A 17991-nucleotide genomic window follows, 5' to 3' on the forward strand; every position below is an offset into this window, starting at 1 on the left:
CGCTCAGGTCCTGCTTCCGGGCTTCCCATTGAGGCATCTGGCTGACCACTGTAAGAACAGGATGCTAGACTAGGTGGGCCCCCTTTGGCCTGATCCAGTCTGGCTCTTCTTAGATTCTTATGAAAGGGGGGGGGGAGTATGTGCGTAGAAACCTCCCACATTTGCACAGCTAAAGCCACGTCCATAGGAGAAAACAAAGGTGCCTTTTACCAAAGCAGACAGTCTGTCTAGCTCAGCTGCGGACATTTCTGGACCGGGATAGTCTGACCACTGTTGTCCATGCGCTGGTAACCTCTAGCTGGATTACTGTAATGCACCCTATGGGGACTGCCCTTGAGGTTGGTCCGGAAGCTGCAGCTGGTGCAAAATGCCGCCGCACGACCGCCCACTGGGGTACCAACAACATGTTCCTCCACTGCTGAAAGAATTGCTGTGGCTTCCCATTAGCGACCAGGCCAAGTTCAAGGTTCTAGAGTAGAGACACACTCACTGTTCTGCCGGTTCCAATGCATCTCCACCTCTCTTTTCTGAAAACGGGGCCCCACGACACTAGTCAAACCCACCCCTTTTTCCTGTAAAACCTAGTGGGAGCGGCTTGAGTGCCTGTTTGCGTTTTGTTTTGTTTTGTTTTTTAATTTGCTTCAAAGAGATTTCACAACTGATCGGCAGATCAACTCCTTCCCCTCCAGGTGTGGCCAAGGGAAATGCTTTGCTGTAGGCAACTCACAGCCCCAGTTTTGGGGTACAAAGCCCCACGCAGCTTGGGACCAGGATACCTACAAGATCATCTTACCCCTTAAAGACCCAGTCGATCCCTGCACTCTGCAGGTGAGGGCCTCCTGCAGATACCATCTCACCAGGAGGTCCGTTCCGCACAACCTAGGAAGAGGACCTTTAGTGTAGTGGCACCAACAAGACTTTTAAGATCTAATCCCAATCAATATTACTGCTTGAAAAGTAGCCCTTCTCTCTCCCTTCTGAAAGATATCATGTATGTAAACAATTACTAATCCCAATCTGCATCTGTATTGGAATTGCTTTTCAAAGTTGTTGGGATATAAATGTAGTAACTTTACAGTTGACAATGAGGACATTGAACTTGTCAAGGATTATCAGTACCTTGGCACAGGCATTAACCAAAATGGAGACAATAGCCGATAAATCAGAAGAAGGCTAGGACTGGGGAGGGCAGCTATGAGAGAACTAGAAAAGGTCCTCAAATGCAAAGATGTATCACTGAACACCAAAGTCAGGATCATTCAGACCATGGTATTCCCGATCTCTATGCATGGATGTGAAAGTTGGACAGTGAAAAAAGTGGGTAAGAGAAAAATCAACTCATTTGAAATGTGGTGTTGAAGGAGAGCTTTGCGCATACCATGGACTGCAAAAAAGACAAATAATTGGGTGTTAGAATGAATTAAACCAGAACTATCACTAGAAGCTAAAATGATGAAACTGAGGTTATCATACTTTGGACACAACATGAGAAGACAAGATTCATTAGAAAAGACAATAATGCTGGGAAGAACAGAAGGGAGTAGTAGAAGAGGAAGGCCAAACAAGAGATGGATTGATTCCATAAAGGAAGCCACAGACCTGAACTTACAAGATCTGAACAGGATGGTTCATGACAGATGCTCTTGGAGGTCGCTGATTCATAGGTTGCCATAAGTTGTAGTCAACTTGGAGGCACATAACAACAACTAAATGAATGAATAAAATTAGCTCAGTCCTGCTTGCACTGGCTGGCAGTGGCTCTCCTGGGTTTCAGACAAGGAGCCTTTCCCAACCTGGGAATTGCACCTGGGACCTTCTGCATGCTAGGCTGATGTTCTCCCAGAAGGTTCCCCCCAAAAGAACTCAACCCTCCGGCTAGAAAAATGTTCCCCACTCCTTCTGCTAAGCCAAGAATCATGATTGCTGCTCCCGCTCATTAAAAGGGAGGAGCTCAGCGGGAACAGTCTGCGCATTTACGGTAAGACCATTAACCATAGCTTGCTGTGATGTGCAAACACAGCCTGTATTAGATATAGATAGATGTGCTTCACAGATATCATCTCAGTAATCTTTACAACAAGCCTGTAATTGTGAGCATCTCATGCCTTTGGATGCTCAGATTTGCCTCATCTCTTGCTTGCTAGCACAGGGCTAGAACAGCCCCATGCTTGTCCTCATGTCACCAAACGTACAAATTGCTTTGCTTTCCTGTTGACTGTGCTCTGCAGAGGAAGACTTGCCTTTTCAGACTATTGTCAGCGTGCAGGCTTTAAAATAGCTCACTCGTGCCATCTAGAGGACATGGAGGGCCAATGAGCAAAGGAAAGCGCTTCTTTACAAAGCGCGTCCTTAAGCTGTGGAATTCGCTCCCACAACAGGTGGTGATGGTCACCAACTTGGATGGCTTTAAAAGCAGATTAGACAAATTAATGGAGGGTAAGTCTGTCAATGGCTGTTAGCCAAGATGGCTATACTCCTCCTCCACTATCAGAGATCGTAAGCCTCTGAATGCCAGTGCCTGTGAATCGCAGATGGGGACAGTGCTGTTGTGTTCAGGCGCTGCTCATGGGCATCCCCACAACTGGCATTCGGAGGCACATTGCCTGGGACCCTAGAAGCTTTTCACCTTCTCTCTTAACGCTAGAGCTCAGGGACATCTGATGAGGCTGAACGTTGGAAGATTCGGGACAGACAAAAGAAAGAACTTTTTTTGTTATGTGCCTTCCAAGTGAATTTTGACTTATGACGACCTCTGAATCAGCGACCTCAATCAATCCATCTCTTGTTTGGCCTTCCTCTTTTTCTACTTCCTTCTGTTTTCCCCAGCATTTTTGTCTCTTCCAGTGAATCATGTGTCCAAATCATGTGTCCAAATTATGATAACCTCAGTTCCATAATTTTAGCTTCTAGTGATAGTTCTGGTTTAATTTGTTCTGTTGTTGTTATGTGCCTTCAAATCGATTACAACTTATGGAGACCCTATGAATCAGCAACCTCCAATAGCATCTGTCGTGAACCACCCTGTTCAGATCTTTCTGGAATCAATCCATCTCTTGTTTGGCCTTCCTCTTTTTCTCCTCCCTTCTGTTTTCCCCAGCATTATTATCTTTTCTAATGAATCATGTCTTCTCATGATGTGTCCAAAGTATGATAACCTCAGTTTCATCATTTTAGCTTCTAGAGATAGTTCTGGTTTAGTTTGTTCTAACACCCAATTATTTCTCTTTCGTGGTCCATGGTATGCGCAAAGCTCTCCTCCAGCACCACATTTCAAATGAGTTGATTTTTCTCTTATCTCTTCTTTTTTTTCACTGTCCACCTTTAGCCTCCATACATAGAGATCAGGAATACCATGGTCTGAATGATCCTGACCTTGGTGTTCAGTGATGCATCTTTGCATTCGACGACCTTTTCTAGTTTACAACTATGGAATTCGCTCCCACAAGAGGTAGTGATGGCCACCAGCTTGGATGGCTTTAAAAAGAGGATCCGACACATTCAAGGCAGTCAGTGGCTACTAGCTACCATGGCTATGTTCTGCCTCCGCTGTCAGAGGGAGTGTGACCCTGAATATCACTTTCTGGGACTCACAAGGGGAGAGCCGGCTCTTGCACTCAGGCCATACTTGTGGGATTCCCACTGGTGCATCTGGCTGGCCACTGTGAGAACAGGATGCTGGACTAGATGGGCCACTGCCTGGATCCAGCAGCCAGGCTCTTCTTATGTCCAATTGAGTCAATGGAAAAAAACATGGACAGTGCCAAGGATATGCTCCACCTCCCGTCTGCAACAGGGAAGGGATCCATCAACCGGTGCCTGTTTGAAAGCATTCCGTCAACCTAACAGGCTGGCATTGATTTGAGTTCATTCTGTATCCAAATCGATACTAATATCAATATTTTTAAAGGAAATACCAATATATTAAAAGGAACTATCGATAAGTTATCATTCTTACAATCGATGTTTTAGAGGCCGGGTTTTTTAATTAAAAAGCTCGATTTCAAAAATAGCTGCAGAAATACGCTACGTTAAAATCTGATCCTCAGCAACGGGGAATAAGCGAGCGCTCTTGAGCGTTTTTGCTTGCCTGGAATGTGTCCCTGGCCTGTGATTATTTATTTATTTATTTATTGCATTTGTGTACTGCCTCATAGCTGAAGCTCTCTGGGTGGTTTACAACAATTAAAAACATTAAAAACAAATATACACATTTAAAAGCACATTTTTAAAAAGCAATTTAAAAACACATGCTAAAATGCCTGGGAGAAGAGGAAAGTCTTAACCTGGCGTCGAAAAGATAACAGTGTTGGCGCCCGGCGCACCTCGTCATAAATATCATTCCATAATTTGGGGGCCACCACTGAGAAGGCCTTCTCCCTTGTTGCCAGACTCCCAGCTTCCCTCCGAGTAGGCACCCGGAGGAAGACCTTTGATGTTGAGTGTAGTGTACGGGTAGATTCGTCTTGGGAGAGGAGTTCCATCAGGTATTGTGGTCCCAAGCCGTGTAAGGCTTTATAGGTTAAGACCAGCACCTTGAATTGGGCTCAGAAACATACAGGCAGCCAATGGAAGCGGGCCAGAATCGGTTTTATATGTCTGTCTGGTCCCTGTTACCAACCTGGCTGCTGCATTTTGCACAAGCTGCAGTTTCAGAACCGTCTTCAAAGGCAGCCCCACGTACAGCGCATTGCAGTAATCTAGCTTGGAGGTCTTGTGTGTGGGTGGTGCCGTTTTGGGTTACATAAGCAACATCACTCAGCCTGAGCATCAGAAAAAGATGGAATAATTGTTAGGACTCAGCAGAGGCCTGCTCCATACAAAGTGAAGGATCCAAAGGTATAGCCAGGGCACGGATCCTGACACTGCTCTTGGTGCCTGCTCTTCTTTTCTTTTCTTTTTTTTAAACCACCCATAAACTTTTATTTTCTGCAACAGTAAGCACTAGAAACTTGGCAAACATCTGTGTTTCGCAGGAGCCACTGATCCAGGCTGACTGGAAGGAAGCAAGCCTGGAGCAAGGACTCAAACAGGGGCCCAACAAACACCCTCCTCCCAGGGTGAGGAAATGATTATGCCTGTCTGCCTTGCGGGGTGACTGAATCATCTGACTGCAACTAATGCTGAGAGATTTACCTGAAAATGGAGAGTAATTAGAGGAAGTCAAAAACACAGCAGGAACATAGGACACACGTTTTGCTGCCATGTCAGAACATCACAGCAAATCAGCAGCGGCGGGCAGCCTCCTTCATGGGGAGCTACTTTGTAGGATGCCTAAAATTTATATTTTTTGCAGCCTGGTGGTAAACGCTCTCACATCATGCAAATATCTCCGTGCAGAATTTGGAAATGACTGCATTAGAGACTCACCTAACCAAGTTGGGAGGTGTTGTGTGAGCCTTTGGAAATGTATGAAACGGCCCTAGTATTGTCTGCCTCTGTGGCCCTCCAGATGTTACTAGTGTTCATCAGGAGATCCAACCGGGGTCAGTGCATGTCATGCCAAATCCTGGCCGATGCATTAACCTCCATTGGGTCCCTCAGCCACGGTTCAGTCTGCTCGGTAGTAACCCAATGGAACCAAGAGTCTGTAAAACAGATCCAACGGAAAAAAAACACAAACTCAAAGTTGTAACTGAAACGAACACACCAGCTTAACGACGTTCAAAGCTTAGCATAATTCTAGAACTGACAAAAAATAAAACACTCGAAATCAGAGCAACTTAAAGCACTTTAACTCATAAAGTAATCTAAAGCAAGGTGATATATATTTGCATAAGCTCATTTATGATTAACGGTGATACGAACCAACAGAAAAGCTCCTGCTGGGAGGAAGGGCGGGATATAAATCAAATAATAAATAAATAAATAAACATATGAGCTAGTAGCATTGACAAAGCCAACGTTGTCTTTCTATCCCTGCTATCTCCCTCCAATGATGCTGGGAATAATGCCAATAATGCTGGGGAAAACAGAAGGGAGTAGAAAAAGAGGAAGGCCAAACAAGAGATGGATTGATTCCATAAAGGAAGCCACAGACCTGAATTTACAAGATCTGAACAGGGTGGTCCACGACAAATGCTATTGGAGGTCGCTGATTCATAGGGTTGCCATAGAAGGCGCGTAACAACAACAATCTCCCTCCAGTCCATCTAGCTTTATATTTGTTCTATGTTTCTCTGCATGTTAGCTTAAGGAAAGTCATAGTCACCATCCAAGGGAAGTGGGTGGGCCTGAAGCCTTCGGCTCGGGCAAAGCAGGCGAAGCGGAGCAGATAGCAGACAGCGAGCCAGAAGAAAGAGTCATCCAAAGCCAGCTTCCCCCACCCCACACCCCAAGAAGAACTAGCCCAGCGGGTCCCAAACCGTGGTCCGTGGACCACCAGTGGTCAGCAAGCTTCATTCAGGTGGTTCGCAGCATGTCCACATTAAATATTTATACTGATTTTTCATTGTCTTATTATTTCTTGATTTATTTTTAATATTGCATCTTATTGTATTACGCTATGAATGCTATGGAATGCAAATTGTAATACAGTTAATACCTCACTTAACAAATCCTCCAAGAAACAAGCTCTTGTTAACACATTCTTTTTTGGGGGTGCAGGGAGTGAAGGTAGGCACACACTCCGACATAGTCAGAATGTGGCTCCTTGCCTACTGGATTGCGGCTGCTGCAGGCAGCTTTCCCACGCGTGGCTGGAATGGGGCTCCTTACCAGGCGGTGGAGGCACCTCCACAGTAAACAGCGCTTTGGGTGCCCTGGAAGCACTGTTTACTGCAGACGTGTCTGCTCGAGCGCAGGGGAGGATGGCAGAGAGAGAAAGAGAGAGACCAAGCACGGGGGTGGTGGCAGCTGCCCCTTGCCTGCCTGCTCGAGTATACGGACAGGACTGTGCTCAGAGCTTTAGATTGCTATAGCAAGATGCTACATGATAAAAGAAAAAAGGCAAGGCAGGCATCCCTGGATGCATTTTGGAAGAAGCCTTCAAGTGGTCCGTAAGCAAGGCTTACTTGACCTATGGTTGTTTCATTTCAGATATGCGTATTGTTGGTTTTAAATAAAAATTGCTGAAATATGTTGAACTGCTTTTCTTTTTTGTGGTGTGGGAACCTATCCCGATTCTTTCCATATTATTCCTACCTCTGGTACCAAAGATTCTGTGAAAGAAGTAATGTCCGGGAACCATCAGCTTTGTTAACTGAGGTTTTACTGTACAATGTAGTTCAATCCAAGAAATAAAAGGAACAACAGAAACCACACAGCATCTAGAACAGCACATTACAGTTACTACAACAGGCAGATAAATCGTTCAGTGGTCCAGCAAGACCACTGGCAATTTTCAAATCGTCCATGGGAAAAACCTAAAAACTCGAGTGATTCTTTAACATTGATCAGCAACTGGACCACGATGGAATGGGCTTTCCCATTCGGTTTTGAATTCATGTCAGTGATCATGTGGTGGACCCACATAAAACATAGACTAAGAACTGCCATAGTCTGTTGGGGAGAAGAAAAAGACGGGTAACTGAGAGCCCTGAGCAGTGATTTTCCAAGCAGGCCACTTTGACCCACTGGAGCGCTACCTTGCAAAAATGTGTTATGCTGTCACTTTCGTTTCGTCTTCGCATACCTGTTCATAAAGTCCGAATTAACAGCTGGGCCTGTTGATTGGCTACGCTCCTGGCTGGGCCTGTTGGGAATTGACGTGCAACGAAATCCGGAAGGCCACAGGTCTCCCATCCCTGGTGCACTGCGACTATCAGCAGCTTTTCAGAGCCTCAAGACTTTCCTACCATCTGCTGCCACTTTCACATCACCAAAACAGCGGACCAAAGGAGGTATCAATCTGCGCAAAATTTGCTGATGCTAATTTCTGTGTACCTATAGGAACATAGTAAGGTGCCTTATATGGCGGCAAGGAATCTGCTCTATTTGTATTGTTGTCACGTGGAAACTAATTTATGTATAGGTGCTTTATACCAAGTGGGTCCCACTGATCCATCTAGCTCAGTACTGTCGACACTGACTGGCAGAGGCACTCCAAGGTTTCAAGCACATGCCCAGTCAGGACAGTGGTCCATCTAGGTCAATGTTGTTTACACTGATTGGCTCAGGCCCTCCAAACAAGAGGCACATTCTTAGGAATGGAGGAATCTGCCTTATACCACGTCCATCTAGCTCAATATTATCTACATGGACTGGCAGCAGCTCTCCAGGATTTCCGATGGAGGGCATTCCCATGCCTACCTGGGGATGCCGGGGATTGAACCTGGGACCTCCTGCATGCAAAGCAGGTGCTCTACCACTGAGCTATGTCCCCCTTCCCATACCAACAACGTAAGGTTCTAGTCCTCATAGTTCTGAATAAAGAGATGGATTAAATACTGAGTCAGGCCATTGTATTGTCTACCCTGACTGGCAAGGGCTCTTCAGGGTCTCAGGCAGGCAACATTCCCAGCACCACCTGGAGATGCCAAGGACCAAAGCGTGGACCTTCTGCATGCAAAGCAGGTGTTCTTCCACTGAGTTACAGTCTCTTCCCTGTGTTCTGATTTGGTGGGGTTCCAAACATACTCCAGTCCTCACCACCAGGTCTTTAAAACCGGGGCGTGTTTTTTTTTTTTTTTTTAAAGAAGCTGTTTTTCAAAACAGATTTCTTCCAGTCCCAAAATGAGATCATGATTGTAAATTAAAGTGTAATTAGCCTTTATGCTTTTATATTCATTAACTCTTCTCTGTTAATGATGCAGAGGCTGGAGTGTGAAAGCTGGGCATTGTGAAACCACATCCAGGAAATAAAATAGTGATTTAGATAATGGCCAGAATGTATTGCTACTTGCACATAATTAAACAAATGCTCCATTTAAACTTGGAAACATGAATGAATGTTGATTAACCCCAACCCAATGAATCTGCATGTGATTTGGTTAAGTGGCTGCACGGCTGGCAAAGAAAAAGGAAGCCAGAAGAGGAGATGCATCCGTCAAACTACACCTGTGCTGTACAGGTGCAGCCGTGGGTTTGGGCACAGGTGGGGGTGGAAAGCACCATGCATCTGAGATCCAGCAGGGGGTAAGGGCGGTGGCCTTCAAAGACTATGGTCTGATTTGTTCCTAAAGCCAAACTATGGCATATTAAATTCTAAACTATGTTTCATTAAACCATGGCTTAGCGTCATGCGCAAATCGTGCTGACCACAAACCACATTCTAGCTTACAAACTGTTGTTGTTGGCTTATAGCTTAGTGTTCTGTGTGAATGCAGCTTCCTTCCTTAACCACGGTTTGTTTGGCCACCCCACCCACTCACTGGGCTATAAAGAACAGCTGCAAAACAGAAAAAGCAGCACTTGGCAAGAACGCCTAGAAAACAAACTAAAGTTTGCAGAAGCAGGCTCTGGTTAGCCCGACTGTCTCTGGGACAACTCGTAGCGAGCTTGTGGTTTGCTAAGCAAACCATGGCTTAGTGTTATGTGTGAACCAGGCCTATGTTTAATGAAGTCTTGGAGTTCTTTGGGAGCTGAGCCAGATCAGCGATGGTCCACATGCATCTCCGAAAGACTCACTGACGACAAGCCTTCCCCTGTAATGTGCAGCCGCTCAAGAACCTTGGATACGTTTCAGGCCAGCGATGGGACAATTGCAGCCCTCTGGAGGTTGCTGGACTGCAGCTACCATAATCCTTGACCATTAGCCATGCTGGCCAGGGCTGATGGGAGCTGGAGTCCAGCAACCTCTGGAGGGCCCACATCTGCTCTAGGGTGTGCTTATAACTGCCCCAGAGCTATGGCGGAGGCCCAAAGAGGCATGGCCACGCCCTCGAACAACGCCCAGAATCTGCTGCAATGCACACAGGTCCCTCGAACTGTTAAGCAGGGGAGAGGCACGCAGACGGCTTAGGCAGGCAATGCTGCTTTATGCGGAGTCGGCCCATCGGCCCATCTCGCTCAGGGCTGCCTACTCTGACAGGCAGAGGGTCCCCAGGGGTTCAAGGCAGGAGCTTTTTCCTAGTCCTACTTATCAATACCTCGGCACAGTCATTAACCAAAATGGAGACAATCGTCAAGAAATCAGAAGAAGGCTAGGACTGGGGAGGGCAGCTGTGAGAGAACCAGAAAAGGTCCTCAATTGCAAAGATGTGTCACTGAACACTGAAGTCAGGATCATTCAGACCATATTATTCCCGATCTCTGTGTATGGATGTGAAAGTTGGACAGTGAAAAAAGCGGATAAGAGAAAAATCAACTCATTTGAAATGTGGTGTTGGAGGAGAGCTTTGCGCATACCATGGACTGCGAAAAAGACAAATAATTGGGTGTTAGAACAAATTAAACCAGAACTGTCACTAGAAGCTAAAATGATGAAACTGAGGTTATCATACTTTGAACACATCATGAGAAGACATGATTTATTAGAAAAAATAATAATACTGGGACAAACAGAAGGGAGTAGAAAAAGAGGAAGACCAAACAAGAGATGGATTGATTCCATAAAGGAAGCCACAGACCTGAACTTACAAGGTCTGAACAGGGTGGTTCACGACAGATGCTGTTCGAGATAGCTGATTCATAGGGTTGCCTTAAGTCATAGTCGGCCTGAAGGCACGTAACAAAAACTTGGAGACGCCAGGGATTGAACTTGGGACCTTCTGCATGCAAAGCAACTGCTCTGCCCCTGAACTATGGGACCGTGTGAGCTGTTGCCCTCAGGTGAGGCAGGGGATGCTCTCCTCTTGCCAGCACTGACGTAAGATTCATCTACCAGTCCGGTGGTGGCCAGAGACCATCGAGACTGGAGGAACGGACTTCCGGGAAGGGTGACTTCGCTTGTGCCTGCTTTTGAGACGGGCTCCCGCCTCAAAAGAAGCTTATTCAGATATAAATCAGTCAGAACATTTTTTTTTTGACTGATGAAATTTCTCCCGGGCAGGGAGAAACGTAGAGATCAACCTCAAAAGCCTGTTTTTGTTGGGAGGACTGGATTTCATTAATTTATGAGAAAAGGTCCAGCCAGCAATGCCGGACGGACTTCCGAACAAGCTCTATCTGATTAATGCGATACGTTTATCTCTTCTTCAAAGAGAAAACGGACTAACAGGCAAGCACCCTTCTTTCTATTATTTTTTTTACTTGGTTTAAATTGTTGCAGCAAAAAGAGATTTGTCAAATGAATCAGCTTTAAAGAACTTCTGGGTGAGCTATAACTCTTCTCTGTTATTCACGAAATTAACAGCTTATCTCTGTTTCTATTGCAAAAAGCTGTCCTGGAAGTGCATTCTAAAGATATAAACAGAAGAGGGATTTCTATTCCGAGGAACATTATATTGTCTGGGACTATTCTCTTTTTGGTCTATTTTATTTTGACGAATCTGCTTCTTCACGACGCCACTAACTGTTTTGATGCTGGAAACTAAATTTGCTTTGTATTCTTGAACATAGAGAGATAAGGCAGGCTGCTCTGTTTATACTGTGATGTCATCAAGCCTGGAATATTAACTCAATTGTTGCTGAAATAAGAAGTGGTTCTTCTTTATTTTTGTTTTGTTTTGTTTTCGTGGTTTTAAAAATGGCAATCAAGAAAGTGGCTGAGAATCTGGAAGTAATTATGTTTCAGAAAATAATGGATGAGATTGAGATAACGAAACAAACCCTGCGACAGGGCAGTAAGGAGCTGAAAATTGAACTGAGCAAAATGACGCAGGAGCTTAAAGAAATAGGGGATCCTGTGAGAGAGGAGAATGAGATCAGAGATGAGAAAAGAAAAAATAAAGGGAAGATACAAGCCCTGGAGATTGGAACAAATGTGGAATTGGAAAAAGATCTGGAGTTTATGGATATTAGAAATAAAATCTACTGTTTGGAATTTAACGTTATCTCTGAAGAAATTAATGAAGATATTAGAGATAAAGTTATCAATGGCTTGGATAATCTTCTGGACTGGAATGACGTGATGGAGCTTGATATAGAGAAAATCTATGGAATTAACTGCAGCCATGTGACAATGGAAAAACTCTCAAGAGATGAGCCAGTGCATTTTGTAAAAAAGAAGAACAGAGATATGACTTTACAACAATATTTCAGCAACTTATTCAGAATTGATGGCAAGAAAATATTTGGGATAGAGGAAATTCCCATCAGACTCTTATTATATGACTATGGCTATGACAGCAAGATTATTATGGAATACTGATAATGGAAGATTGGACACTGAAATTACTGGACTTAACAGGACTATTGAAGATGGAATTAATATGGATAATGGAATAATGGCTATTGAAATTATTGGACCTAACAGATTTTGATGAGATGGATTAATTGATATGTTTATTTGGACTATGGTTATGACAATAAGATTATTATTATTATTAACGAGATGGATTAATCGACATGTTTATTTGGAGAAAAATTGATAGATATATTTCTTAAAGAATTGAAACCTCTCTTTGACTTTTTGTGGAAAGAATAAAGTAATGTTTATGAGATTTGATGATTAATTAAGATAACTACTGGAGGAAAGTGATCTTATAATATAATTTAAGAGACTGGATTGTTATATATTGTAGACCTATAACTGATTTGATTTGCGACAAATGGGAAGTCAACATTTTATTTTTTTGTTTAATCATTTTTGTTTTGTTTTGTTTTTTGTCTTTGAATGTTTTATGATTTTGTTTTGTATGTTTTATGAAAATTTGAATAAAAATTATTGTAAAAAAAAAAAGAGACTGGAGGAACAGAAGGTAGAGAGGCCAACGACAGGCCAAGCCAACTAATCCCAGTTGTGCCCCCATCTTCCTCCTCCCTGCTGAGTTCTACAAGGGCAACACTAGAAACTAAAGAGGGTATCGCTGCTATGGCAAGGCCACCCCTTCGTCTGGTTGTGAGAAAGAAGGCAGGCAAGAAGGGGATAAGGGCAGACTGAAGTTGGTGGGGCACTGCCCCAGTTGCCCTACTGGGCTAACCTCTACTCTACTAGTCCAATCACCTCCTGTATGTGGAAGGGGAAAGGACACACTATCTTATCCTTCGCCTCAAGCAGTTAAATGTCAGGCTGGGCCTGTTTGGCACATGAGTTCCTGCAGAAACTGATCTATTGGAGAGGAATGCATTCTGAAATGCACTGTGTTTCATATCGGCATGGCGGATAGAGCGTAGAACTGAACAGATTAGGGAGGCCCAAGTTCCAATCCCTGCTTGACTGTGAAGTTCACTGAGTGACACCTCTCTCTCTCTCTCTCTCTCTTTCTCTTTCTCTTTCTCCTGGCTTTGCCAACCTCACAGGTGTGTTGTGAGGATTATTAAATGCGAAGAAACAAAGAGCTTCTCAAAGAGGCGGGAGGGTTGCAAACATTATGGTATTGCATTACACAGCTTTTAATTACTATATTAAAACATACAAAAGAAAAAGCAGAATAATGTTACAGAGTGGGCTGCCCCAAACAGTATTCTGCAACATGTGCTTGACACAATAATAGTGTCATAGAGGGTGGATTTATTCTGCTTTATTAGTTGTCCTGCTATGCTTCTCCAATGCAATCACTATATTGCCATCTGGAGGGTCACACTCTTGGGCTAAAGTGCAAGAAATACGGAACACACACAGGAACATTTGTCGCATGGAAAGTTACGGGATTTTAGCAGGAAGTTATGGGATATGCACAGATTGGAAATGAATAAATTTGTCCACCGTGAAACTTTTGCAGGCACAAACAGTATCGAAAATGAGATCGCATATGACCACCCCAAAAGCCTCATGAGTGCAGATCATCATGAATGCACATCTGGAGAGGCCCAGAGACAGCAAAACAAAGTACGATGGTCATAAACAACAGGGAAAAAAACAACTCTCAAGTAAAGAGAATTATCCATTCATAACGTGCAAAAAATCTTATACCAATATATTGTTATTATTAATTATTATTATGTCTCATGTTTATTTGTTTATTTATTTAAATAATTTCTGTACTGCTTTATATTATTTGGGAAACAAATCTCAAAGTGGTTTACAACCTAGATTAAAACACTGAACAAAACATCATAAAATATTAAAAGAAAACATGACAAATTCAGACCAAATATAAAAGACACATTCCAAACAGCATAATTAACAGAAAAATAAAAGTATTATCTTAAACATAAACATTATGAGTTAAGAATCAAATACAAAATACAAACTTCCAAAACAGCATCATTAGTTAATTAATTAAAACAACTATACCAGGAGCCACACAATCCCTCCCAAATATGTCCTTAACAGTCCTCCATGTCTAAATCCGACTCTGATGCATTCCCACAAACCATACAGATAACTTATCTCCTTCTAAACCACAACAAGGAATAAATGCTTAGCCTACAAAAATACATAGCAGCCAACGCAACCACTCTCTCCCCCTCTCACCCAAGTAGGGCCATACTCGATACCAGTTCAGTTTCTCATACTGAGTGGTATTGGGCATCTTTGAAACATACAAAAACATGACAACCCAGACTCTCACTCTGGGCAGCACAGGCGTTTGCAATCAAATGCCTCAGAGCAACATACACAGCAAAAAATAAAACAAAGGCATGAAAATCAGACAAAAACAGCAACTAACAAAAACTAAAATATCCATCCCACAATATATTTAAAAGGAACAAGTCCTACCTGTGACTTGGCTGTCTCCAACGGGGAGATCAGGGTCATTTTGCAACATCTCAAGACAGGTGACCGTCTCTGAGCCTTTGTACCAGTCTCTGCACCCCCCTAGTTCCTCACTCATTTTCCCATAATATCCAGTGTTGGATCAGAGCTTACAGGGCTGTGATGATGTAAGATACTTCTTGCCCTTGCTGGTGGGAGTGGAATTGGGCTTGCTCAAACATTGCAAGGAGGAGGCAGGAAGTGCTTAACTAGGTTGTCTTTGATGGTTTCAAACTATTTCACCTGGGCTTCTTCTGTGAGACTCCTTGAAAGGATTATACGTATTCTCTTCTGCTGGGCCCATAATATACTACAAAAAGAGTGTTTACTTGTTTCTGCAACTGCTGATCCAGGCTAGATGTCCGGGAGGACCTTTGGAATCTGCTTATCCAAAGTGGCCAGGCTTCAGGGTGCTGGAAATCAAATTCTGCTGGGTGTGCACCTTGGAAATAGTCTGGAGTAGGGATGAAAGGAACGGTCAATTTCCGTTCTCTCATTTTTCCAGTCTTAAATTCAGTTCTGCACATTTCTGCAGCAATTCACAATTTTTTTAAAAAAGAAAATACTCCTGAAAATTCTTCAGCATTTTAGTGCAGGAAATTTCTCCTGCTAAACACATTTGTGTATGGCATTTTGATTCATATACCCATTTTTGCCAGCAATTTCCCCTAATATAATGTATTTTTGGTGTGCTGCCTTCACTAAAATTTTCCTTTTTATGCACACATCCCCAGGCCTAATATATGCATTTCTGCAAACATTGTTTGGTTGGAGAACTGCATCGCAAAATTTTCTGAAAGTGCAAATTTGATAAGATAGATTCACCTCGAAATGCGAACTAATTCAAATTTCTTCCCCACACCTAGACTGGGATTGGGACGGCCATGACTGCAGTTGAAGGGGTTATAGGTGACTTGGGCTCAGCCTTATAGATTATTGTAGGCTCTCTTAATTCCAAACCTTTCCTTTGTTTGTTAATTGTAGCAAGGATAAACACTGCCCGGCCCCGAACACTGTAGGGGATATAAATAGTCTCCACTTCTGACACCGTGTGAAACTAACAGACAGCCAGGACGCCATGTTGGCGGGAGACGTTTAAAAACAACATCTCACTTTCTTTTCCTGCGTGCAACCTCCCTGCACAGCGCCACCTACTGGCCCTTGTGCTTCTACAGCTGACAACACACTCCGCTAGGGATGAAAAAATCCCAGTAGATTTTGGCGCTCTCTTCTTTCCAATCTTAAATTCCATTCTCCGCATCACGTTAGCCCCTCGCAATTTAAAAAAAAATCCTCATGAAAATTCTTCAGCATTTCAGTGCAGATTTCTCCTAATACGTTTTTCTATGCACTTTTTTGACTAACCATTTATCCTAGCATTTTTATGTTATTTTCAGCAATATACTCATTTTGTGCACACTTTCCGCTACGATACGCATTTTCGTAAACATTGCTTGGTTGGCGAACTGCATTGCAACGTTAGGATAAGCGCGAATTTCAACGGACGGCTGTGATTCGGTTCTCAGATTGTTTCGGAAAGTGTGGATTTGATACATTCGGCTTTAAATGTGAACTAAATCAAATCCCCACTCCCATCCTTATAGTGTGCACCCGTGGACTGCTTGAAAATCGCTGAGGGTCTAGGGACCACTTAACAATATTCTTTTCCTGCTTGTTGCAGCAATTGTGATGCACTGCGCTAGATGCTGCATGGGTTTTAATTATATTTTTGTTGTTTCTTTTGCTTCCTAAATTGCATGTTATTGCATTATAATTTTAATTCCACAGAATACAGTATAAATCCAACAATAAAAATTTAAAAATTACAAAAATAGATGGAATATACAATTAAAAATCAATATGAGTATTTAATGCACTGCGCACGCTGTTCACAGCTGCTGCTCCTGCTGTTCTTCACAGACATGCCGCGGACCACCTGAATGAAGCTGGCACACCACTGGTGGGTCCACAGACCACAGTTTGGGAACCCCTGACTTAAAGGATGAGCACCACAAAGGCCACTGATGCATCTAACTACCCCCCCCAATTAAAAACTGTACGCCTGGGTAAATAAAAGCATGAAACATGAAAGCATGGAAAAAAACAAAGCACAAATCTGCATAAGGTCACAGGTCTTCCACCTGCGGGGCCACGGCTTTTGAAAAGTTGGGCCACGCTCAACGGTTGCACGGCCTGGTTTGGAAGGACGGCTTTAAACACGTCTGTTGCCTGGAAGCTGTTTCAACCCCGCCTCGTTTTGGCTTTTGGACAATGTTCCCAGCAGCCTGCTGAACTCCAGGGCTCTGGAATCTGTCATGGGGTCAAGCTGTCCTGTCCCGAATCCAGTCATTGCCCCAGCAAGGGCTCTGCCATTGTAGCTGCCTGAGCCGGTGGGAGACGAGCCACTAATGGCAGGCCTCATTATTAGGCCGATGGGGAGCTTTCGGCAGGGTGGCGGTGAATAATGGCTGACCTCCGCGCCGTTGTGGCCTCCTGCCAGCTCCGGAGCTGCCGCTGTCAATCAGAGCACCTGCCAAAGGCCACACAGCAGGGCTGGCATGGCCTTTATTGAGAAAGGAGGAAAAGAGAACCATCTGTGGCTGGAAAGCCAAAAGGCAGGCAGCTCAACCACCAGGGCTGTCTTGCGCATTATGCGTTTCAGAGTCATGACTAAGAACACACGTAGACGGACGCCTGATAAAGTAATGAAGGGGTGTGGAAACTTTTCAGCCCAAGGGCCGCTTGTTCAAATACTCAGGGAGCACTTCCACTCAGGGAGCCGTTACTAAAAGCTCTCGGATGTGTAAACTACCCCTACGAAACGCATAGGAAAAAGGATTTCACTCCGTGGCAGAGTGTCTGCCTTGCGTGCAGCTCCCAGGTTCAATCGCCGACATCTCCGGGCAGGATTGGAAGAGACTCCCTACTTGAAACTCAAGACAGCCGCTGTCAGTCAGTGCAGACAATCCTGAGCGAGATGGACCAATGGTCTGAATTAGTATAAGGCAACTTCCTATGTTACTATGAGCTATTAAAGAAGGAAGCCTCGAAAATCCTCCAGTGCTCTATGGGAGAGCCCCCCCCCTCCAGGATTGTAGTTGTCCAGGCTGTGGGGTGTATGTCTTAGACCCCTTACGTTTTTGGGACCAGGGTCCCAGCAGGGTCCCTATGTCTCCAATATCCTACAAGCTAGTCAGTATGAAAGGGGAGTGTGTTAGCCACTGAAAAGAGTCTTCTAACATGCTTCCTTGGCCTTTCCTGCTAACTGAAGCCAATCACAATGAAAGGAAGTGAGTCAGCCACTGAGAAGACTC

At 44.0% G+C, this 17991-nt stretch overlaps 1 long non-coding RNA gene across 2 annotated transcripts in view; it reads right to left on the reverse strand.

Annotated features, from left to right (window-relative positions):
* LOC133373796 (uncharacterized) overlaps nucleotides 1–15168 on the reverse strand; it is a 93059-nt gene extending 77891 nt beyond the window's left edge. For both annotated transcript variants that reach the window (XR_009759755.1, XR_009759754.1), the window contains exon 1: nucleotides 14642–15168. This is a non-coding gene — a long non-coding RNA (uncharacterized LOC133373796). The remainder of the gene's footprint in view (nucleotides 1–14641) is intronic.
* Nucleotides 15169–17991: the final 2823 nt, after the last annotated feature.

Source organism: Rhineura floridana, chromosome 20 (assembly GCF_030035675.1).
Source record: "Rhineura floridana isolate rRhiFlo1 chromosome 20, rRhiFlo1.hap2, whole genome shotgun sequence".
Lineage (NCBI taxonomy): Eukaryota > Metazoa > Chordata > Lepidosauria > Squamata > Rhineuridae > Rhineura > Rhineura floridana.